Here is a 25,007-nt window from a genome sequence, read left to right on the forward strand (position 1 = left end):
AACCTTTGCTCAGACATCTGACTGCTAGCTATATAACCCAAGGAGGTCAAAGACAGAAAGATAGAAATATACACTGAAACATAGTAGAACTTCCTGTGGTAGCAAAGAACAGGGGAAAAAAGACACTAATCATTTGGAGAATAACTAAACAAGTTGTGGTTTGTGAGTGTGGTTAAATATTATTGTACAGTAAGTAATTATAAAAGTAAATTTAAAGAAGAATGGGAATATATGCATTGACACAGAGGGAACTAAGTAGAACCAGGAAAGTAAGAAAGATATACAATTAAAACAATGTAACCAGTAAGAAAAACAACAAAGGATTAAAAGGGTCCTGTGAAGAAAATGATTACTAAATGCAAATGGTTTTATAAGTTATTGCTATCATGAAACCCTGGGTCCTGTCTAAGTGATAGTTGTTTTGTAAAAAAAAAAAAAATTGATCAGGGCACTAATAAGTAGCACTATAGATAGAGTACCAGGCCTGGAGTTAGAATTAATACAAGAATACTTAGAATTAATACTAAGACAGAATACTTACTAATACTAATACTAGAATACTTAGAATTAATACTAAGACAGAATTAAGGGTTTTGAGTCAACAGGAGCCATGAAATAGTAGATAGATATGAGGCCCTGAAGTGAGGAAGATCTAGGTCTTCAATCCTACTCAGACTCAGAAGGCTATAGGATCCTTATTAAGTTGCTTAACTTCACAATGCTTAGGGAGATCTTAAAAGACTATAACCAACAGAACAGTTCAGAATTCTCTGCATTAATGGAGATCTTCCCAGTCACTCCATATAAAAATGATATGACATGTCATGCCAAAAGAATAAACAAAAAACAACAAATTTGGTGGGTCTGGTTGATACTTTAAGATAGAAAGCCTTTTTTTAAGATTATGAATTTTAATTTTATTTAAGCACTAATTGTGGTCTATGAACTGAGGCCTAGAGAATGTTAGTTTGGACCCTTTGTATGAACACTCATTTAAATAGGTTATAATGTTGAATAGGGCCAAATAGGAACAGAAGATTTCTATGGCATTTCTCACATCATGATATTCCTAATTGACATAGCCATCATATTTATAATTCCATTAGAAATGTAAAGGGGCTGCTTTTAAGTATTTTTAGTATTCTGGTACTAGAGTCAGGAAGGCTTGGTTTAATGAGTTGAAATCCAGCTTCAAATACTAGCCGTGTGACTCCAGGCAATTAACTTCACCCTGTTTGCCTCAGTTACCTCATCTGTCAAGTGAGCTGGAGAAGAAAATGGCAAACCATTCCAGTATCTCTGCTAAGAAACCCCAAATGGGTTTACAGAGAGTAGGCTGTGACTAAAAACCAACTAACAAGAAGTAAAAATGGAAGTGTGAAGGTGGGAAAAGTATTCTGAGTGCTATTTCTTTCCCAGATGGACATTTCAAATTTCTGCTTCTCTTGGCTTAATCTGTTGTCCTTGTTGCTGTTGAAATATGCCTTCTTCTACTAATTGCAGTGTTGTCCCTGGGGACAATTATTTGAACCTTTCTCCAACTTATCAAAGTCCAGTTTCCATTCAGGCTTATCCAAGTCCAGGACTCATATCAATACCATCAATATAATCACGAGATTTCTCTACAGAGCACTTAAAATGTCAGGCTCATAATTTTTGTGTGAGACAGATGAGCTATTTCTCAATTTCTGAATGGTCCCCAAGTAGTTTTTAGTCTTGGGCTCTATAAAGGACTGAAAATGCCCCACAAAGAGGAGAGAAATGAAAGAAAATAATTAATGTTTCAGAGGACAGTGATCTTTGAGAGAGATTAGTCTCAAATGAACCATTTACAGAGATAAAGAATTGAAATTTTGGCTTCCAAAATCAGAAGAACTATTTTTCATGCTGTTCTTTTAGGCCTAGTGAACAAGCAAATATCTAGGCTTGACTGGGTAGGAGTCAGCAGACAAAGGTCTTCCTCTAAATCCACCATTATCGATTGTGTAACTCTGGACCTTAACCTTTAGGTCTCCCTTTCTTCCTCAATTTACAACAAGGGTGTTGGAATTTAAGTCCTTTCTTTGAAGTGGTTTTTGAAGTGTAACTGTGCATATTAGGTAAAAGTTAATATGTTACTTATTTAAGTAGGGATTCTACTAAACTTTTCCAAAAGCAAATCTGGCTTAACCATAGAGAGGACTAATTGGTTAGCCAATTAACTGTCTGATGGAAAAATGGAAATATTTATTGAAATGATGAGATCTGGAAAGAGGGAGAAACATAATAAATTGAGAACTACTCATACCTTTTCCTAGAAATGTATGAAGTCAGTCATTTGGGCAACTTCCAGAAATCTGAGAGATTACTTTTTAAAATGCAGTTTGCTGTCATAATTTTTTTTAGAAATTGAGTATAGTTTTCTAGTATCCAGCATGGTATTATGATAAAAGTTATGTAGAATTAGGAGAAAGTATAGTATCCTCTTCTAGATTTTCTAATCTATTATATCCAGGCCTAGATATACAATTAATAGAATTCCTAGTCAAATGCATTAAAACAAAAACATTAAAAATAGTTTCCCTTTGCCTTTGATCTTAAATATCTCTGGATTTTAGATTAAAGAAAGTTAACAGTTAGTTCCATCTACGAGTAGTTCTAAGTGCTATTTCCCAATAATTTACCTTGATACACCAGTCTTTTACTGATTTCAGGGCAGTCCACGATCTAATCTCTCCCTTTTGATGATTATCAATTTTTTAAAACATTATCTTCTGTCTTAGAATAGATACTAAGTATTGGGTCTAAGACAGAAGAACAGCACAGGCTATATAATTGGGGTTAAGTGCCTTGGTCCAAGGTCATACAGGTATGAAGAGTCTGAGATCAGATTTGAAACCAGGACCCTCTATCTTCTGGTCTGGTTCTATATTCATTGAGCCACGTAGCTCTTCCTAGACAGTTCATTTTCAAGCCACCTTAATTTATGAAGTTCATTAGTTCTTGTAGAGATGCAGCCCAGCAGGGACCTGAGGGTACTTCTTTCCCATCCTCCCATACATCTCAACTGAAGATGGAGAAAATAAATTTCTCTTCATCAAAGTCCTTGGCACTAATAAATGGTTCAAAATTAGAAACCAATATGGCTTTATTAATGGAAATGACATTAGAAAAGATGCATTACCACCTGCTTTGCCACTGTGCTCTAAAGAACACTAGGTCTTTCCATCTGATTTGCATCTGAAACTATTAGAATGTGAATTCCTTGAAAGCTGGGGCTATTTAAATTTTTTTTAAAAAATAAAAATAATAAGAAGCTGGAGGTTTTTCATTTGTCACTGACTCTTAATTCAGTGTCTGTTACATGGTGAACATTTCAGAAATGCTTTATCATTCATTTCCCTAATGGAATGGGCCATCTCACTGAACTGTAAAATTTACCCTGTTTTTCTCAATTTTTTCCTGAACAATACATGTTTTTCACTTTCCTATGAGAACTTTATTAGGTATTCATATATGTTATTGAAGTCTCAGTGAAACCACTGATAGAAAGAAAATGACAGCTATTGGGACCATTTCATTCATTTATCTTCTGTCCTTTTCTTTCTTAATTATTATAATCAAAGAAAGCCTTAGAAACTCATGCCCAATATTGCCTATCCATACAGGCATAGTAAGGCTGATTCCCACTCTCCATGTGTAGCACAGGGGTCTCATGTATGGCTTAAAGAGAGGCAGAATAGACATCTTTAATTTTTTCCCCTTTTGACAGAAGACAATCTCGGTTAATTATCCAAGACTTTTTACTGCCGCTGACAATAAATCTGCCTTTCATTTATATAGTTATGTTCCAGAAAAGTGGAGTTTCACTTCAATATTTTCCACAACTATACTCCAGGATTGCTCTCCTTTCCAATTTATCCTATATATAATTTGTTCATTCTCAATTTTTTTCACAAGGTCTTGCCCATTAGATTGTGAGCTCCTTGAGAGTAAGGACTGTATTTTGCCTATCTTTGTTATCCCAAATATTTAAGAGTGCCTCAATCTTTGTAGGTATTTAATAAATGCTTGGCTACTTCGTGCTTAAGAATTTGTCTTGCCAATCTCTTTTCATGGCAGATCAAACCAACATAGTTTTTCCAACAGTCATCCTCTGAAGTTTCTGGCAAACGACATCTCCCTTTCCTTTTCCTTCATTCTTATCATCTAATGTAAATGGTAAGATCCTTAAGGGCAGGAACTTTTATTTTATTTTTTCGTATATAGTGTACATGTAAGCCTGTTGTTGAAGAATTTTGAAATAATGATAAGCATGACTTATGGAGCAGAAGGATTTTTGTAGAAACAACATTTATAATATTGATTATTCTTTCTGAATTGATCATTTGCACACCTTGCTGCTAGAATATTTTTCAAAAAACCCTACATTCTGTCTTAGAATTAATACCAGGCAGCTAGTTAGATACTTCTTAGCCATGTGACCCTGGACAAGTTACTTAACCCCAATTGCTTAGCCCTTACTTACTCTTCTGCCTTAGAACCAATATTTATTATTGATTGTAAGACGGAAGGTAAGAGTTTTTAGAAAAAGAAAAGATACTAGGAAGTATATGAGGCCAGATTTGACAGGCTGCCTATCCACTGAGCCACCTAGTTGCCCTGCTCCTAGGATCTTAATCCAAACTTAAGAAAAAGAATCTTCACCATTTATCTGTGGGCAAGAAATGAAAAAAATCACAATCAGTTCATGATAGAGCTAGGTCTGGAAATGAGGTTTCCAAACAACTTGTGTCCTGGTTTCACTACCTCTTTTGGGTCCTGAATGATCATACCATGATGTGAAAAGCCATGAGGTATATTCCAATTGTTGAATTCTTACACCATAAAAACTTTGTTTTGAAATTCGAATAAAGTGAAACATTCACAATACCTAAAGGGTTGACTTATAAAGCAGTTTCACTTTCAATTTCATATCAATTTGTACTTATATCCCAGAATTGCATTTAACTGATTTTATTTTTTTTATGAACTGGGTCATTCTTTGCCTTCAGCTTCAACTTTAAAATTGGAAATATGTTCTCATGGAAAATATTTTTGCCCTAAATTATTTTAGTATTTTAAAAGAGCTATGATCTTATCAGCATTATTCCTCCTTTTGTTAATGGAGATCATACTTAATAGACTATTTCATGAATCACCATGGCCAAAAAGATTAAGGATCTTGTGAATGAATAAAACATTAATTAAGTGTTTATTATATGCAAAGCACTGGGCTAAATGCTGTAGATACAAATAGATATAAATACTCTCAAGCAGCTCTTTTTATAATGGTATAATAGGAAAATTTCAATTGCATGTCTAATGTGGGTCCCATGGTCCTTAGGGTGCAGCAGAATTAGTAGATGGCAATGCCTCTTCTTTATTTTAATTTTTAATATCATTTTCCCTGATAAAATGATATCAATGTCTGATGTTGAACCATTTTATAGTACCAAGGACCTTTGTTCTAAGAACTTTTCTTTCTGGGTCTTCAATAGGTGGAGCTACAGGTGCAGTTACCAGACTATGTTCCCATCAGAATTGCTTCCCAGGGTGATGCCTGGAGGTATAGGAATATGACTATTTTGGAGGCTCCTGAGTTCAAGTTTCTGGTCTATTTCCATCAGGGTCTGAGGGGAGATGGTGGTTAAGGTAGTAGTGGGTTGCTTGGTACATCCTGTCTTCTGTATCTTTATTAGAGTATTGTTGTTTGCTTTCTTCAGCTAGGAAGTGCCCTTTGAGTGGCAGTTGGTTGGAAATTGGTTAGGAGGACTTGCCCTTTCTCCAAAAGTGTTGCTTCACTGTGTTGTGGATCAAACTACTGCAGCAAGAACAGACACCCAGAAGTCCAAATTATAGGAACCAACCAGCAGCTGGCCTCAGAGGGGAGTCATGCCTAACAAAGAGTTGGCACAGGTTTTTATAGAGAGTACAGAGGGGCAGGAAACTCTCCTTTGGCACACACACCAAAGGAGTGGATTAGTACATTTGAACAAAGACATACATGTATATTCCTTATAAGGTTGGCAGAAGCAGGCACTAAATTACAGAAACAGAAGTGTCTTTCAGTACATTTCAATGTTTATCAGTGGAGGCATTTCGTCCTGCCATAAATTTACCCCTGGCTGCATTGGGTCTGACTGTGCCTTTACAGTTCTCTGGGGGAAGCTACAACTTTCAGAGGAGACTCTCAGACACTGCCTGGGAATATGGGTTTTTGTCTAATTCAACTGAATGTTGACTGTTGAGGCTGAGCTTAAAGCAGGGATAATGGTGGTGGTGGTGGTGGTGGTGATGGTGTGTCAGTGTCCTCAGGGGTGCAGCTTGTGTAATTGGAAATCTGTTACCCTAAAAACTACATTTCCCAGGAGCCCACTGACTTCCTGTCCATACATACTTCCTGTAGACAGAGAATCAAATTCAGGGGTACTGTGGTGATGAGCGGGGATTTTGAACAGGCTGATTAGCCATGGGCACGTGGCTTTTTATTTTGTATGCCTTTTATTCCTTTATTTCTAATGATCATTAATAAATCTCTTAAAATACAATATTTTTATTATTTGAGATTATTTAGGGTAACAGATTTCAATTACACAAGCTCCTCCAGGAGTCCTTATCTGATTATCCACAGTAGCTGGTCAGTTAGTTGTTTCTGGTGGTGATGAAGAAGGTGGGTCCCTTCTCCACATTGACCTTTCTCTTCAATGATAGCTGTGGCAGCTGGGCTAGACGAAAGCATGGGAGTTTGAGGGATACTGCTATTCCCAAGGCTCTTGGATTCTGTTTCTTGGGCCATCTCCATTAGGTTCTGAGGGGAGATGGTGGTCAAGCTATGAGGTGGTAGTGGTGATGACTTGCCAGATACATGCAGCTTCCTGTCTCTTTCTCAAGGTGCCCTTTGGATTTAGCTATACTGGTCCAATGGTCACAGAAACATACTCCATTATTTAACCTTTTCCAAGTTTCTAGAAACTACTAGAACTTTTGCTTTGTATGTATGTCTTTGAGAATTCAGTTTCATCATGAGGAGATACTTTAGGGGAAGTATTTTTGTGCCATAAAAAAATGATATTTAGAATGCAGCTTCAAAAATCCTGTTATCTAATTGTTACTGTATACTCTATAATCTCCAGAGACTAGATCAATGGGAATGGATTGACTAATCTTTACAATACCAAATAAGTGTGTTGTGGAAGAGCTTGAAGTGAACCTCTGGGTCCCGGACAGGTACCCTTTGCAAGAATGCAAGACCCCTTAGCTTAAAAATTAAAAGAGAAATTTATTGTCATGTTGAATTTGGCTGGGAGGTCAGTATAGATGAGATACTGCTGTCTCCTCAAAGGGATGAATTCTGGGATTTTTATACTCTATTTATAGTATGTGATATGTGATTCAAGGAGGGTATGAATTCAGGTAAAAGATGGGGGGGTATTGGTCACCTGATGGGAGTCAGAGTGGTACCTTTTCACACTCCTGCCTGAGAGGGTGGAAACTAAGGGGTTAGTCTGCAAGGGGGTGTCCTGTGCAACCCTCTACACAGTAAAACCCAGCATAATAGGGTGGTTCAGGTAGCTAGTGGGTCAGTGGATTTGAAGCCAAAATTTTGGCAGTTAGTCTCTGGGGGTTCCTGACCCAAACATCAGGTGAAGCCTGTATTCTCTATTCAAATTCTCTCTTGTTCTCTCTGGCATTTTTGCCTCCAGAGGGGAGGGCATGGAAGAATACTCTTCCAAACTCCTTAACTTTACTCCTAGCCAGTACATACTAGGGCAGCGCCCCCTATGTACAGGAAGTAGAATTACAAGCATGGCCCACTCAATGAAAGAGTATTGCATTACTGCTTTAGGATGTCTTTTCTTGCTGCTGTTCTGGGTTATCTCAACCTTCAGAGGGGAGACTCATCTCCCTACAACCCCTTGCCATTTCAGCCTGCCCAGTCTCTGCAACACATCCATTATGGTGTTCATCCACACTATGCTCAGTGTGGGTATGGGAAACCCCAGAAGTGTGGGTTCACGCATCTACAAAACCAGTTTGACCAAAACGAAAGGGAAAACCAGGCTTTAAAGGTCAGAATTAGGCAACTCGAAGACAACGAGCAAGAATTAATAAAGCAAAGCCAAAAGACCAAGAAATTAGAAGAGAACATAAAATATCTCACTGACAAGGTCATAGACTTGGAAAACAGAGGGAGAAGAGACAATTTAAGAATAATTGGACTACCAGAAAAGCCAGAAATAAACAGCAAACTCGACACTGTAATACAAGCTATAATCAAAGAAAATTGCCCAGAGATCCTAGAACAAGAGGGCAATACAGGCACTGAAAGAGTTCACAGAACACCCTCTACACTAAATCCCCAAAAGACAACTCCCAGGAATGTAATTGCCAAATTCCAAAGCTTTCAAGCAAAAGAAAAAAATCTTACAAGAAGCCAGAAAAAGACAATTTAGATATAAAGGAATGCCAATCAGGGTCACACAAGACCTTGCAAGTTCCACTGAATGACCATAAGGCATGGAACATGATTTTCAGGCAAGAGAGCTGGGTCTTCAGCTATCCATCCAAACTGACTATATACTTCCAAGGGAAAGTATGGGCATTCAACAAAATCGAAGACTTCCAACTTTTCGCAAAGAAAAGACCAGAGCTCTGTGGAAAGTTGGATATCGAAAAACAAAGAGCATGGAATACCTGAAAAGGTAAATATGAAGGAAAGGGAAAAGGAGAAAAATGTTATCTTTTTCTTTCACTCAAACTCTCTTCTATAAGGACTACATTTATATCAATCTATGTATATTAACATGTGGGGAAAATGTAATGTGTAAATAGGGGGAAAAGAAAGACCAAATAGAATAATCTTTCTCACACAAAGATTTACACGGGAAGGGGAAGGGAAGAAAACTCCTATAAGAAGGAGAGGAAGAGAGTTTTTACTTAAACCTTACTCTCAGGGAAATCAACTCTGAGAGGGAAGAACATCTAGATCCAGTGGGATCCTGAATTCTATCTTACCCAACAAGGGAAGGGAGAAGGGAAAACCAAGGGGGGTAAGGGGTAGGGAACACAAAAAAGGGAGGGAAGAAGAGGGGGCAGGGGGAGGCAACAAAAAGGGAGGGACTAGAAAGGGAAACATATCAAGGGAGAGACAAGGGGGATTAATTTAAAGTAAATCACTGGACTAAAAGATAGAGCTGAAGAAGAAAGGTTAGAATTAGGGAAGGATATCAAAATGCCAGGGAGTCCACAAGTGACAGTCATAACTTTGAACATGAATGGGATGAACTCACCCATAAAACATAGACGAATAGCAGAATAGATCAGAATCCAAAACCCTACCATATGTTGTCTTCAAGAAACACACATGAGGTGGGTAGACACCCACAAGGTCAGAATTAAAGGATGGAGTAAGACCTTCTGGGCTTCAACTGACAGAAAGAAGGCAGGAGTGGCAATCATGATATCTGATAAAGCCAAAGCAAAAATAGACCTGATCAAAAGGGATAGGGAAGGTAATTATATTTTGTTAAAAGGGACTTTAGACAATGAGGAAATATCATTAATCAACATGTATGCACCAAATAATATAGCACCCAAATTTCTAATGGAGATACTAGGAGAATTGAAGGAAGAAATAGACAGTAAAACCATATTAGTGGGAGACTTGAACCAAATATTATTAAATTTAGATGAATCAAATAAAAAAATAAATAAGGTAAAAGAGGTAAAAGAAGTGAATGAAATCTTAGAAAAATTAGAATTAATAGACATATGGAGAAAAATAAATAGGGATAAAAAGGAATACACCTTCTTCTCAGCACCACATGGCACATTCACAAAGATTGACCATACATTAGGTCACAGAAACATGGCACACAAATGCAGAAAAGCAGAAATAATAACTGCAGCCTTTTCAGATCACAAGGCAATAAAAATAATGATCAGTAATGGTACATTTAAAACCAAATCAAAAACTAATTGGAAATTAAACAATATGATACTCCAAAATCATTTAGTTAGAGAAGAAATCATAGAAACAATTAATAATTTCATCGAGGAAAATGACAATGGTGAGATATCCTTACAACCTGTATCAGTAACCTTTGATTTTAATGGGTCTTCATAAGTAAATTTCAGATATCTAGTAGCGCTACTACCTCTGATCATTTGCTTGCTTTTGAGTTGTTTGTAACAAGAGGTAAGGGTCCATTTAGCAGTTGAAGTGAAGTGGAATAGTACTGTTGATTTCCCCACCTCTGCATTTATAACAATGTAATGAATGAGATATCAGAAGTGATTTTCTCTATTATAGTCCTTGCCTCCACATTGCAATGGGTGGGACATGTAAAGACATGCCTTTTACACTGTTATAGTCTCATGCCAGAGGAGGGAGTTTCCCAAGGTGTTTGGTTACCCCCATGATGGGTTATAATCTTATCCTGGAGGTGGGAAGGGTTTTCCTATGGAGCCTAGTGGCTCCTGGATGGTTTTTATATTTGTAACTCTTCAGCTTATTTCTTGGTGACATTTTAGATCCAAAAGGTTTTCATCAGCAGTACAGAGGTTTTTCTGGGCTCTCCTGCCAAATTTTGGAATGATGTTAGTAATACACTTTGTTAAAAATATCTTAGCCAAGGTTGAAAGATTGACTAGATCTGGAGAATATGTGACAAGTAACCCATGAGCTTCAGTGGCTATAGAGACTCACGTGAATCCTAATGATAGCGTGTTTGTTTGCTATTGTCATTAAATGGGCTCTTGTCATTTTGTGGATTTTGGTACTTCTTTGAATGTGCATTAGCTGTTGTACTACTGCTTTATAAAGCTGTTACTTGGTGAAAATTATGTACACTCACACTATGGATCATGGCCAAGTTAAAAAGGAAATGCATCTCATTTTTGGGTGAGAAACCTTTGTATTATGCCTCTTCTTGGGTAACACAGTGTGTCACTTATTGTGAACTATATATTTTTGATTTTTTAAAAATTTCAATATTGTTTTCCCTTGTATATGCAATAAAGTATTTGAGTTTTCCTTTTTCTCTCATTTTTTGTACTTGTAGCACATGTTACCCGTATTAATGATTTTTTTTTCTTTTTCACTAGGGTAAGTTTAAAATGTCCATTAGCCCTAATGTCAATGCATACCCAAAAGCTTTAGACTGTGGAAACTTGCCATTGACTGGTTAATATTATGAGACTTTGACTAATAATTATGTCTGATTTCAGAAGAAGGGATCACAGTGCCAAGAAGCACAAGGCCATGGAAACCAACCAATCCTGGTGGGACTGATGATATTCTGTGCTAATACAGGGAACTTGAACTTATTTTGGGGTTTGAGGAAGTGGCTATTTGCAAAGTCAGATGCAGGATTCCCTCATGCCAGATCCAGACCGATACCAAATACCTCAGTTTGGCTACCATTTTGGCTCTCCTATCCCTGTGAGCAAAGGTAAAATCAGACCAGGGAATGCTATTTCCTGTCTACTTCAAAATCTAGTCCTTTTTCTGTATTTCGTAGTGTGACAATTTTCTGTAGTCCTGGCTGCTGATTGGGTAAGTGCATGATTGCTACTACAGGCTTGTGGGAGACAAATCACTTTAATTGGGCCCTTATTCAAAGACCTGTAATAGGCTTATTTTTTTCCTTACTTAGAATTTTTACACATGAGACTTTGATATTTTATATTTCATCCAGCAGTTACCTTTTTCTCTTTTCTTTTTTTTATATTTTTGATTTTCTTTTGCCAATTGATTCATATACCTCAGAAGACAGCCATGAATCCCAGGGTGATCCATATTTTGGTCAACATCCTCCTCAGGTGGGATTGTTATCCTATAATGCAAAGTTTAAATTCTTTTGAGAGTAATTTTAGGATAAGAAACTTGCTACATCCCCGAATCCAGAAAGGGAACTATTTGGAGAAGGTGCCATGGAGATGCCTTCAGTAACCAAACACTGCACCAGAAGATCCAGGATGAATTTTGGGATGTAGTGTAATTGAACTGTGGGGAGTTTGAATGCATTTATTTTGAATGTAAACTCTTATGCCAAAGGGGACTGCTCCTTAATTGGCTTTTTGTCAATGCATCTAGCAATCATTGGTTTTGTTCTCTTTCTCTTTTATTTCCTTTTTATCCCCAAATTATTGTAATTTCCCCTTTGAAAATGCAATATTATATGAACCTCTAATTAAAGATCTTTAGAGATATAAGTTGGTTATGTGTACTGATTCTATGAGGAAACTTAGGCATGTAAATCTGGGAGAGTTTTACGTGTTCGTTTTCCAATGGAATCACAGGGAGGATTGTATAATTAGAATTTTCTCCCCAGAACTCTAAATCTCAGCTTCCCATGTTCCCTCTCACATTATGTGCTAATGTAGAAGGATATAAGTTTTGTGTATCTCCACCCCTCACTCTCTTCTCCTCATGTTTGTGGCTATGGATATAGGCTTTATGCCAGTCAGGAGAATCTATACATGTGGGTTTACTTTTTGTTAGATAATTAGGTTTGAACTTCTATTTCTTTTAGTTTATTTTCTTTCTACTTCAAGTTATCAATAAACTTTATAAAATATAATACTTGGAGCTATTGGATATTAATTTAAATCTTACAGGGTGCAAACTAAACTCAGAGTCCCATGTCAAATGAACAGACTTTTATAATTAAATCAGGGCAGCATCCAGTTACTTCTACTGCCCCTTTCATGGCTCTCTTTACTTCCAAGAATTCTCCTTTAGGATCATGGCTGCTGCCAGAACTAGCTGAATCCCTTTTAAGTACTCTATAAATCAGAATAGAGACCTTCATTATGCAATATAACCACTGGCATTCCACTTCCAAGTTATTATCATTTCCTATGTAAACTGATTGCTCTTCCAGCTCTGCTTTGGTTGTAATATCAGTATGCACTGATCTGTATACTGTGCCTCTTAATTTATCTGCAATCAATTACACTGCTACTCCAAGTCAGATTTCCCAATATCTTTGAATTATTTCACTTTGCTTTAATTGAAATTATTCAGTATCACCTTACTAATGCTGTTCTGTTCTGTTCCTGTGGTCAGCCATACCCCTTACCCAGCATTTTAATGGCAAAAATAAATATGCCAGCTCCTCTAATACCTCACCTTGCCAACTAGGTGTTTATTTCTTTGGCTTTTCCCAATCAGAATACACCATAATGAACATGGATCTGATGCTGGCCAAACCTCCAATCATATACCCATATAAACAAGTGATAAATAATATGTTTTTCTTCTACGTTTCTATTCCCACAGTTCTTTTTCTGGATGTGGATAGAGTTCTTTCTCATAAATCTCTCAGAATTGTCCTGAGTCATTGCATTGCTATTAGTAGCAAAGTCAATTGCATTTGATTGTCCCATGATGTTTCAGTTACTGTGTATAATTTTCTCCTGGTTCTTCTCATTTTACTCCATATCAGTTTGTGGAATGGTATTTTCTAGTTATGACTCCATTCACCATCCCTGTTACTCTCCCATACCAAAGCTTCTTCTTCTTCTTTTTTTTTTTTTGCTTCCTCCTCCCTTTATGTATTATTCTCTTCCAAAGAATGTGTTTCTTTTTAAAAAATTTTTTTTCTGTTTTGGAAAATTTAATTAAATTAATTAATTTAGAATATTTTCCCATTATTACAAGATTCTTGTTCTTTCCCTCCCCTACCTCCATGTCCCTCCCATAGCTGATGCACAATTCTACTGGGTTTTACATATATCATTGATCAAGAACTAGAATATGAGTTTCTTGAGGGTATGGACTGGCTCCCCCTTTTTTTCTTAAACCCTTACTTTACATCTTAGAATCAGTTCAGAATAGTGGCTCTAAGATAGAAGAGTGGTAAGGGCTAGGCAGTGGAGATTGTGACTTGCTCAGTCACACAGCTGGGAAGTATCTGAGACCAGATTTAAAACCAGGACTTCCCATCTCTAGGCCTGGCTCTCAATCCACTGAACCACCTTGCTGTCCCTGGCTCAGTTTTATATTTATATTTTAAGTGCTTGGCACAGAGTAGGCTTTTAGTAAATATTCATCCTCATTCTCTACTATCTTAGATGATCAATTCTTATAGTAAATATTCCCAGCTCTAGTGGACAAGCCTGATTTTCTTAGGAGAAATAGATGATATGGGGCTGATCTCTAAAACTGGAGAAATATTGGAGATAAACTATTTTTAATTAAAAGGGAAGATTTTAGAATTATACTCTGAAATTTGGCTAATTTGGGTGATGACATAGCTATGGAAGCTTCAGGGCAAAATATTTGGTGTTCCCCATGTAAGTTTTCATATAGCACTATTAATACTGACAAGGACATAAAGAGATAGATAGATGAGCAAAAGGATTGCCACTTAATGGCCACTTTGTTAGACAGAGGTGCAGGTTCATCTGGCGATCAAATTCATAACCCTGGCTTATTCAGAACCATGAGCTTTGACACTGAGCTCTTATAATTTGCATCTTTGGTTACAAGAAGGAACTGGGTGAAAATAAAGATAGCTCAGAACAAAGCCATCACCACTCTAGTTAAAATATAATATAATCAAATATACCCATTCTACTGTCAGAGATGTAACTGTCTCTGTAAAGGATGTACATATGTATTTTCTACCAAGTAGTTATTTCATTTAAGATATGATGATCAATACTATACCAGAAATTTTCAAAAATCAATTGACTTCTATCTGGGGTTCATTTGATATTTCACAAAGACAATTGGCTAGTAAGTGCTCAGTAATTGAATTTAGACAGTGCTACATAGATTTTAAACTAGTGCAATGGAGGAGTGCTGAAAAGATCACAAATGTGTGTATTTTATGGTTACAGAGATGGCCCTGGAAGGCTTGTCAATATTCATGTTGCTTTTCAAACATCCTGCACTGAACACAAATGCATGCAATTACAGGGTCTGTTAGATGGAATAATGTATTGTGCCAAGATGTGCTCTTCAAATTTAAATTCCTCTACTGGTACTCAGTTCTCAGTGGCTGGTCTGAGGTGGCTTGTGGATTATAATGGCTATAACATGGAATCAAATGCTAAATTTATCAGAAGTCTTTACAGTAAAGATTCCATTTATTTCTAAGGAGGTTTTTAAAACAGCAAAAATATTGGCAGTTCTTAAAGGGCCATATTTCTGCAAAGGCAAAACACATACACACACACTTACACATATACCTATAGGTTATGCTGTGCTTCTTTAATATATTCTGAAGATTTCTAAGGATAAAGAATATATTTTTTTAAACCCTTACCTTCCATCTTGGAATCAATGCTTTGTATTGGTTCCAAGGCAGAAGAGTGGTAAAGGCTAGGAAATGGGGGTCAAGTGACTTGTCCAGGGTCACACAATCAGGAAGTGTCTGAGGCCAGATTTGAATTCAGGTACTCCTGACTACTGAATCATCTACCTAGTTGCCTCATAAAAATCCTTCAGTATTTTATAAAGTTTGAGATTGATGATTTAATGTTTTTTCCTTTTTCTCCTTTTTTTAGATTTAGATTTAAATTTATTTTTATTTTTAAAAAACCCTTACCTGCCATCTTAGAATCAATACTGTGTATTGCTTCCAAGGCAGAAGAGGGTAAGGGATAGGCAATGGGGGTTAAAGTGACTCGCCCAGGGTCACACAGCTAGGAAGTACCTGAGAGCAGATTTGAACCCAGGACCTCTTGTCTCGATGCCTGGCTCTCAATCCACTGAGCTACCCAGCTGCCTCCAGTAAAGAACATTTTGTTTTGACTTAGAAGACCTAGGATCTGTTACTTATTAGTTGTTTATCATTTGCAAATTGTCAAACACTCCTTGGTCTCAGGTCATCATCTCTTAAAGAAAGATGGTGAATGATAATAATTGCTAGCAATTATTTAGTGCTTTAAAGTTGGCAAAATGCTTCACATATGTTAACTATGATTCTTCAACAACTTGGTACATAGATGCTATTATTATCTCCATTTATAGTTGAGAAAACTTAGGTAGACAGAAGTTGCTACTTGCCCAAAATTACATAGCTAGTGTCTGAATCAAGATTTGAACTCAGGTCTTTCTGAGGTTGTCTCATGCCTTATTCACCTTACCATCTAACTCCCTGAATCAGGTGATATATATGTATAGTTTCTTTCAGTTCTATATCTGAGATCCTATGAATATAAGGAAAGGTATAGTTTTCTGGAATATATAATAATAATAATAATTGCCAGGAGCCATCAAAGACCATGCTGTTTTACATGGTCCACATGGAAACTGGGGACTACAAAGCAGTCCCCAGGAAGGATGGAAACACCCACTGAAACCCCCCTAAGTGACTTTCATTATTAATGTCCCCTTATTATTGGAATTGCTATGATTATTATTCTTACTTAGTCTCAGGAAAAATAGATGAGAGCAACATGCTTTCAGGGTTAATACAGATGTCCCACTCTGTCCCCCCAGGATATTACCAGGAGAACCCACTTACAAAATTAAACCTAAGGATTCTTATATACCCACTTAGATAGGACCTCTTTTTTAGGCATAAAAACTTCTGGCAAAATTTTCTCTGAATTCCCTAACCTATATCTGGGTCATGTTGATTCTACCCACTGATCCTGCCCTTAGCAACAGTGTTTCATTGATTATCTCCCTAGGCTTCCTGTCTGTTGTTAGGTTCCATGGAAACATGTATGTTGAGAATGAAACTGTGTGCCAAGTAGATGTGTGATCATGAGGGTATAAAATAAAGCCAGGCCTCAGCCAAGGTGGAGCAGATTATCCTGTGAAACCTGTGCTATGGGTTGAATGTGAAAGCTGTGTCCCATCCATCATTTTGCTGACACCGTCCCGCCTCCAAGACCCCATTCCCTGTGGGAGGCTGGCCCACCCCACAGCAAATAATAATGCCTTGACTTTCAGAAGTAGCCTGCATTATAATCAGAGGACTAGCCTTAGAGTCAGAAATACTAGATTTAGGGGGGCATCTAGGTAGCTCAGTGGATAGAAAGTCAGGAAGAACTAGGTTCAAATTTGACCCCAGATACTTATTATCTGTGTGACTTTGAGCAAGTCACTTAACCCTGATTACCTACCCCTTATCACCCTTCTATCTTAGAATTGATACTAAAACAAAAAGTAAGAATTTATTTTTTTATGTTTTATCTTTATTTTATTTTAGTAAGAATTTTTCACATAGTTTTCCAAAGTTATATGATTTGTGTTGTCTCCCTCCCCCTCCTGGAGTTGTAGAAAGTGACGATTTAAAAAAAAGACTACATTTAGGATTTGCTTCTGACTCATAAGATTGGCTATCAAAGACAAGTCACTTAATCTTTCAGTGTCCTGGGCAATCATATAAGATGGCAGAATAGTTATAGATCTGCATAATTAATTTTAAGAGTAACTTGAATAATCTAGAACCATCATTGTCACTGCCCTGAATTTGATTGCCTTTTAATATATCTTTGTTATAGTAATTTTACAGACATACAGACACAGACACCCAGACACACAGACATACAGATACACACACCCCTCTTCTGGACCTGCTTTCTTTTGTCCCAGATTCGTGCACATAACTCTTCCCATAAAAGCCCATACAAAGAAAAAAAATCAAAGTATGGAAAAGAAGTTCTTAGGGTCCAGGGATAGCAGTCCCTGATTGGGAAAAAAAATGTAGAATAGAAACATGAAACTCAATAACTTACTTCCTGTTCAATAAATCTAAAAGCATAACTTAGAAAAGTCCCTATTTGATAAGAATTGCTGGGAAAACTGGTAAGCAGTCTGGTAGAAATTAAATTTAGATGAGGGGGAATTAAATTTAGATGAGGGAGTCTAGAGTCCACAGACCTCCAACGTATCTATGGATAGATTCCTGTGAATTTAGTTGGGAAAAAAATATTTTTTTTTCACTAAGCCCTAATTTTTATATTTTCTTCAATTATGAATTTAGGCAACAAACTAGAGTAATATTAGCAGTACCTGGGTTGTTGTTGTTATTTATTTATTCAGTCATGCCCAACTCTTAGGAGCTCCTATCCACTATGTTCTTAAGTCTGTCATCACTCATATTCACTGCTTCCATGCCATATTCTTCTCCTTTTGCCTTCAATTTTTCCCAACATCAGGATCTTTTCCAGTGAATTCTGTCTTCTCATTATGTGGCCAAAGTATATAAGCTTTACCATCAGTATCTGTCCTTCCAATGAATAATCTGGATTAATTTCTTTAAATATTGATTGAATCAAACTCCGTATTGTCCAAGGGACACTCTAAAGACTTCTCCAGCACCACAATTTTAATGCACTGGTTTGGTGGTACTCGGCTTTCTTTATAGTCCAGTTCTCAGCCAAATACTACTATTGGAAAAAACCAGAGTGTTGACTATACAGATCTTTGTCAGCAAGGTGATAACATTGCTTTTTAGTATGCTGTCCAGATTCCTTCCAAGGAGCAACTACTTTTAATTTTGTGGCTACAGTTGCTGTCTATAGTGATCTTTGAGCCCAGGAATATAAAATCTGACACTGCTACCACTTCTTCTCCTTCTGTTTGCCAGGAAGTGATGGGAAGAGTTACCACAATCATATTTTTTTTTAAATGTTAAACCTCAAACTAGTCTTTTTACTCTTTTTTTTTCACCCTCGCCAAGAGATTCCTTAATTTTCCTTGACTTTCAGTCGTTAGAGAGGTATCATCAGCATATCTAAGATTGTTAATATTTCTCTTAGAAACCCAAATTTTGGCTTTTGATTCATCTAGCCTGGTATTTTCCATGATGTATTATTCTGAATATATGTTAAAGTGACAATATATGTCTTTGTACTCCTTTTCAAGTCTTAAACCAATCAATTGTTTTATGTTTGATTCTAACAATTGCTTCTTGACCCACATACAGGTTTTCAGGAGACAAGATGATTGTAATACCTGTGATTTTGTCACTAATAGAGCCATATAACAATTTATATAAAGATCTTGAAATTTGTTTATATTCATCATTATTTTGAAATCATTGCACTTATTTGGCCAGTTGCTAGATATATTACCATATCACAAATTGGTTTTTAAAACATTTTGATAACTATATTTCAAAAGTTCTGGCTTATTTTGTAATTTCATTTATTTTTTTAATGCATTTTAAAACATTGTTCTGAGAAGGAATCGACCCCACTGCCAAAAAGGCCCATGATTCAGAAAGATAAGAACTTCAGATATATAGAATACAATTTTTTGTGCTTTATATTACTGCAAAACAGGGGCTAATTTTGCATATGGCAACAGTTATAATATGTAATGTCAAAGAAAACTATATTTTGATGCATGTATCATGCTATAAGAAATTATGAGCTGGATGATTTCCGAAGAAGATGGAAACATCTACCTGAACTGATACACAATGAAATAAGCAGAACTTGGAGAACATTGAACATAGTAACAGCAACTGTGAAAGACGTAGTAACTCTCAGCACTACAGTGATCCAGTACAATTCTGAAGGACTTATGACAAAGAATGTTATCCACCTCCAGAGAAAGAACTGTTGAAATTGGAATGCAGATCAAAACATGATTTTTCAGTTTAGCTTACTTGGGGGTTTTGGTTTTATAGAATTATTTTCTTTCAACAATGACCATGAAATATGGAAATATGTTTTGCATGATAATACATGTAAACTCAGATCAAATTGCTTACCATCTGGCGGGGGGGGGGGGAGAGAAGGAAGAGAAAGATAATTTGGATCTTATAAGTTTGGAAAATGTTTGTTGAAAATTGTTATTGCATGAAATTGGGAAAATAAAATATGAAAAACTCTAATGTCTTTGATCTTGTTGGTATAGTTATTGACATAGTTCCTCATCCAGAGCCAACAATAACTTCTCCCCATTTTTAAATTTTGCTCCATTCACATTCACATTCCCTAATCAGATGGCAATTATTATTATAACAAGTAAAATACAAGTATCCCTTTCACATCTCAGGGGTGAAGGGTATGGTGACCTAGTGATCTGGAAAATCTGCACAAAATTTTTTGGCCCTTCCTTCATACCAGAGAAGAAGTATGAAAATTTTCTTTTTTTTTCTTTGTTTACAGTACCTTATTGAAAAAACTGAGCTCAGTATTTATATGTAGGTCAATAGTTAAGTAGAAATTTTTATGAAAAAAATTTAAAAATATGAAATAAATATGAAAAATTTAAAAAAGAAACCAAACATGTTGATATTATACAATACTGCACATACATTTTATGCATTTCTGAGCTTCTAAACTTTTTCTGTGTTATGTATTGGCCTTTGCGTGTTGTCTGTGATTTCTGCGAAATTCCCCCCAAATTCCCATTTTATTTCTTATGCCAAACTTCTATATATTGAAACTATGATGGGGAAAGCTGTAATGTGTAAAGGATATTAATACTTAAATTTATTTATTATCCAGTTGTAAAAATTATCATTCAAGGGCAAATAATTTGTGTTGTTCATCAGCTGTTTCAGTCATGTCTGACTCTTCATGACTTTTGGAGTTTTCTTGGCAACAATACTTGAGTGCTTTGCCATTTCTTTCTGTGGTTCATTTTACAGATGAGGAAACTGAGGCAAACAGGATTAAGTGACTTGCACAGGGTCACACAGCTAACAAGTGTCTGAAGTCATATTTGAACTTATTTTTCTGATAATAGACCAAACACTCGAACTGTTGTGCCACCTAGCTGCCCCCATATAATTTGTAGGTAGTGTATAGTGTATTTCAGAAGAAACCATGGACATTTAGGGCATTTGGGGCAGCTGAGTGGCACAGTATTGGACACAGTCTGGAAGATCTCAGTTCAAGTTCAGCTTTGGACTTACTAGCTGTGTGACCCTTTTTTTTTTTTACTATTTAAAAAAAAATAGTAAAGTGCTTAGCATAGTTCCTGGCATCTGGTAAGTGCTATATAAATGTCAGCCATCATTAGCTATTTTTATTATTATCTAACTGGGTTAATTTTCAGAAGTAGCTAACTTCAGCTTCCTATCAGGCATTCTTTTTGTTGTCCATTATAGCACAAGTCAATAATAAATTAGCATGAAATGCTAGTTCTAATTATTTGTTCTGGAATAGTCTAAAGGTCACTTTATGTGGATTCAGAACTAAAGCCATTTGTGAAAGTTCATAGGATCAGAAGTTTGCCAATTTTAGTTGGGAGGAGTTCCAGGTAATTCCTCATTTTACCACTAAAGAAAAAGAAACTGAAAGACTTTAAGTGACTTCTGTAGGATGTTTTTTCATATCTGGAGGGCAGGGACACAAAATTCCCCAGGTTTGTGGTTTTTTTACATTTAATAAAATCCAACTACAATTATTTATGATAAAAGAAAACTGCACAAATTTATGTTTTGCATCTATGCAACCATTTCTCCTCAGGAGCTGATGACATAGACAGACCGGAAATTGAATTAAGTTAGTGATGATCTGCAAAGTTAAAAGTCAAGGCAATTGTGAAATAAGTTTAGACAGAGTTAAAGTACAGTTAGGTCTCAGGCACTTCCTAAATGTGTGTGAGACTCTGGGAAGGTCACTTAACCCCCAATGCCTAGCCCTTGCTGCTCCTCTGTCTTGCTACCAGTACTTGGGATTTTTATCATGAGGGTTTAAGGAAAAAAAAAAAGAACTGATACTAACCCAGAAGAGAAGTTTTTTTAAAAGTTTATTTAATTAATTAATTAGTTAGGAATATTTTTCCATGGTTACATGATTCATGTTCTTTCCTTCCCCTCCTCCCACTCCCTCCTGTAGCCAACGTACAATTCCACTGGGTTTTACATGTGTCATTGATCAAGACCTGTTCCCATATTATTGATATTTGCACTAGGGTGATCACTTAGAGTTTACATCCCCAATCATATCCCCATCCAATCATGCAATCAAGCAGTTGTTTTTTTCTGTGTTTCCATTCCCACAGTTCTTTCTCTGGATGTGGATAATGTTCTTTCTCATAAGTCCAGAAGGGAAGGATTTTAGACATCTTTTTGGAGAAGATGACTTTTTAAAAATCCCCTTTATTGTAAATTCCTTTTCTTTATATATCATGGCACCAGTGAAGTAAATTAGACTAACAAAACAAAAATTCTACATAAAGTCTGGTCTTTGCCATCCTCAAGAAGGTAGATCAGGGAAGATTTTCTTCTTATACTTACTTGGTACTTTTGTTAAATTGGATTGTATTGAAGTTAAAAAGGCAGATTTAGATTCCTTCAAAGAAAATTTTCCTAATGATGAAAATTATTAAAAATTGTAGTGGGCCTGGAGTATAAGTGGATTGGAGGAATTCCCATCACTAGTGGTCTTCATCAGAGACTAGATGACTATTTGTCAGGGATGTTTTAGAGAGATTTATTTTCCAACTTCTCTTTCTCTCCCCTCAAAAAAGGTGCTTTTGGGGGTAACTTATCCCAGTTCATTTTATCTTATATAATATTTATTATTATCTTATTATTATTTATCTTATATAATATTTTATATTAGAATTCAATTTATCTCTGGTTCTCTCCTGAGTTCTTTTCCCACCCATGGAAGAATTGTTCAGATATGGTTGAGACTACATGGCCTCAAACAGAATTGAAATGAAAAGTTTTTTTTCCAGCTGTGAGATTCTGTGATTTTCTGTGACTTGCTTGATTCTACATAGACAAACATGAGAAACCTGAAACTAGAATCCATTCCCAGTACCTTGCATCCTCCTCAGATAAAGCTTTTTCACATTCTACATAACCATGGGTGATCTTGAATTCTGTGTATGTTTGTATGTCTCTGGAAATTTTATGGACTAAGTCAGATCTCTGTTCAAGAATTCCATAATTAACTTCATTCTATGTGGACCAATCTTAGAGAGAATCCAGTTCTAGTCACTTTAGCTCTTTCCCAAGGTTTTTTTTTTTTTACATCAGTGAGACATTTCAGAAAGGAACAGTTTAAACCTAGCAAAAATCAGTATTGTGGTTTTAAGATGAATGAAGTGGTCTTATAAACTCAATTAATCCTCAGATTCCCATTAGCTTTAAAATGTGGCACATTCAAAACCAAAACAAAACTGAGGATGAGTCAGTTCGGTCTCAGGAATTAAGTTGCGAGGCAGACTGGAAGTATTTAGATGAGAATCATTATTACTAATCCAATTCCTTAAATGAGCCATCCTCATGCTTCCTAGAATTGTTGGTTTTATGTAACACAGAGGGAAAGGGTTTCGGAGTAGATAACTTTAAAAGATCCCTTTTTACTATAAATTCCTTTTCTTTATGTATCATGGTACATATAAAGTACATTAGAATAACTCTAATATAAGATATTATATATAACTCTAATATAATATAATAATAAACTCTCTGTATAAAAGCTTGACACTGAATTTGTTACTCAGTCTCAATAACCATCTCATCACCATTAAAGAGGAAACTCCAGGTCAAGGTCTAAATATTTAGGGATCAGCAATTCTCCCTTCCTCAGCATCCCCCCCAAAAGAGAAAATAACCCAAAAGAACAAAATGAAAAATGGGGGAAAAGGTAATTAGGAGACAGTTTCTTATGGCAGAAGGCAATGATTCCCAAAATTTATTCAGCAAGATTCCCTGTTTTTTATTAAAAAAAATTTTTTGTACTTTCCCCCTTCTTTATAAAGAAATCGATACCATCTTATTACTATAGTGGCAAATGGTGCCTATATCTACATTAGACAGACACTGACTTGTGTTTGACCTCATTTGCATACACTAAATTAAATAATCACCTCGTTGCATTTACTGTCCGTGGGAGTGAGGTTGTCATGTTAGTCTTGCCTCTGTCGACTTTGATCTGAGTTTTCCCCCCTAGATTTAAATGATGGTGTTTCTATAGGAGTTGTGCTGGTAGGTACATGGTAAGTTTGACCTTGGTCACAGCTGTCCTTACTGCCAACCCCTTCCCCTTTCCTTCCACCTTCACACACAGAGTGCCAGCCAAGTGGAGGCGGATTCATAGCAGAGATAATGATGGAGCCTGCCTACCTTTACCTTAAAATAGAACAGTATTCTTACTAGCTCATATTTCTCTCTATATGTATATAAAGCATCTTAGAGTCTATAAAGCATCACCCCCCCCCCCAACTTGCTACCTATATATGAGCTCAGGGAGGTGATTTCACTACCTTGGTCTTAGTTTCCTTATCTGTAAAATGAGGGAATGGCATGGAAAAGCATTGAGATGCTTCTTATGAGCTAAGCACTGTTCTAAGCTCTGGGGATACAAATAGAAAACTAAGACAGTCTCTACCCTCAAGAAGCTCACATACTAATTAAAAGAGACAATCTATAAAAAAGGGTTCAGCTCGATGGCAGATGGAAAGGCCAGGTGGCACTTGTGATCTGGCAGGCAAAGCAGCTGGACAGATGCCAAGGTCTAAACATGTTGGGGATCAGTGGCAGGGCAGATGGTTCCCCATCAAAGACTGTTAGAAAGTGAGAAGCAGGTCAAAGGATTGGAGCAGAATTGGTGGGGCTCTGCATTAAGTGGACAGAAGTAGGGATGGGGATGCTCAAAATCCAGCATCTGGTGGGAATTGGGTAATGGAGACTGGGGTAGGGAAAGAGGAAGGTCCTCTTTGTGGGGCCCCTTGGAGTGGGGAATTGAGTAAGTGGACTCTAAGGGCTCTTCAGCTCCAGATTTATGGTCCTCTATCTAAGAACAACCCTGTGAGGTAAATAGTGTATTATTATACTTATTTTATGGTCTTGGAGAGATTAAGTGATATGTCCTCTGTCACATGGCTGTTTTTTTTTAAACTCTTACCTTTTGTCTTTGAATAAATACTACGTATTAGTTCCAAGGCAGAAGAATGTTAAGGGCTAGGCAACTGGGGTTAAGTTCCTTTCCCAGGAAGTATCTGAGGTCACATTTGAACTCCTGTCTCTAGTTCCAGCTCTCAATCCACTGAGCCACCTATCTGCCATGTTTGTTATTTGTTTTAATAAGTTTTTATTAAT

This window comes from Monodelphis domestica, chromosome 6 (assembly GCF_027887165.1).
Source record: "Monodelphis domestica isolate mMonDom1 chromosome 6, mMonDom1.pri, whole genome shotgun sequence".
Lineage (NCBI taxonomy): Eukaryota > Metazoa > Chordata > Mammalia > Didelphimorphia > Didelphidae > Monodelphis > Monodelphis domestica.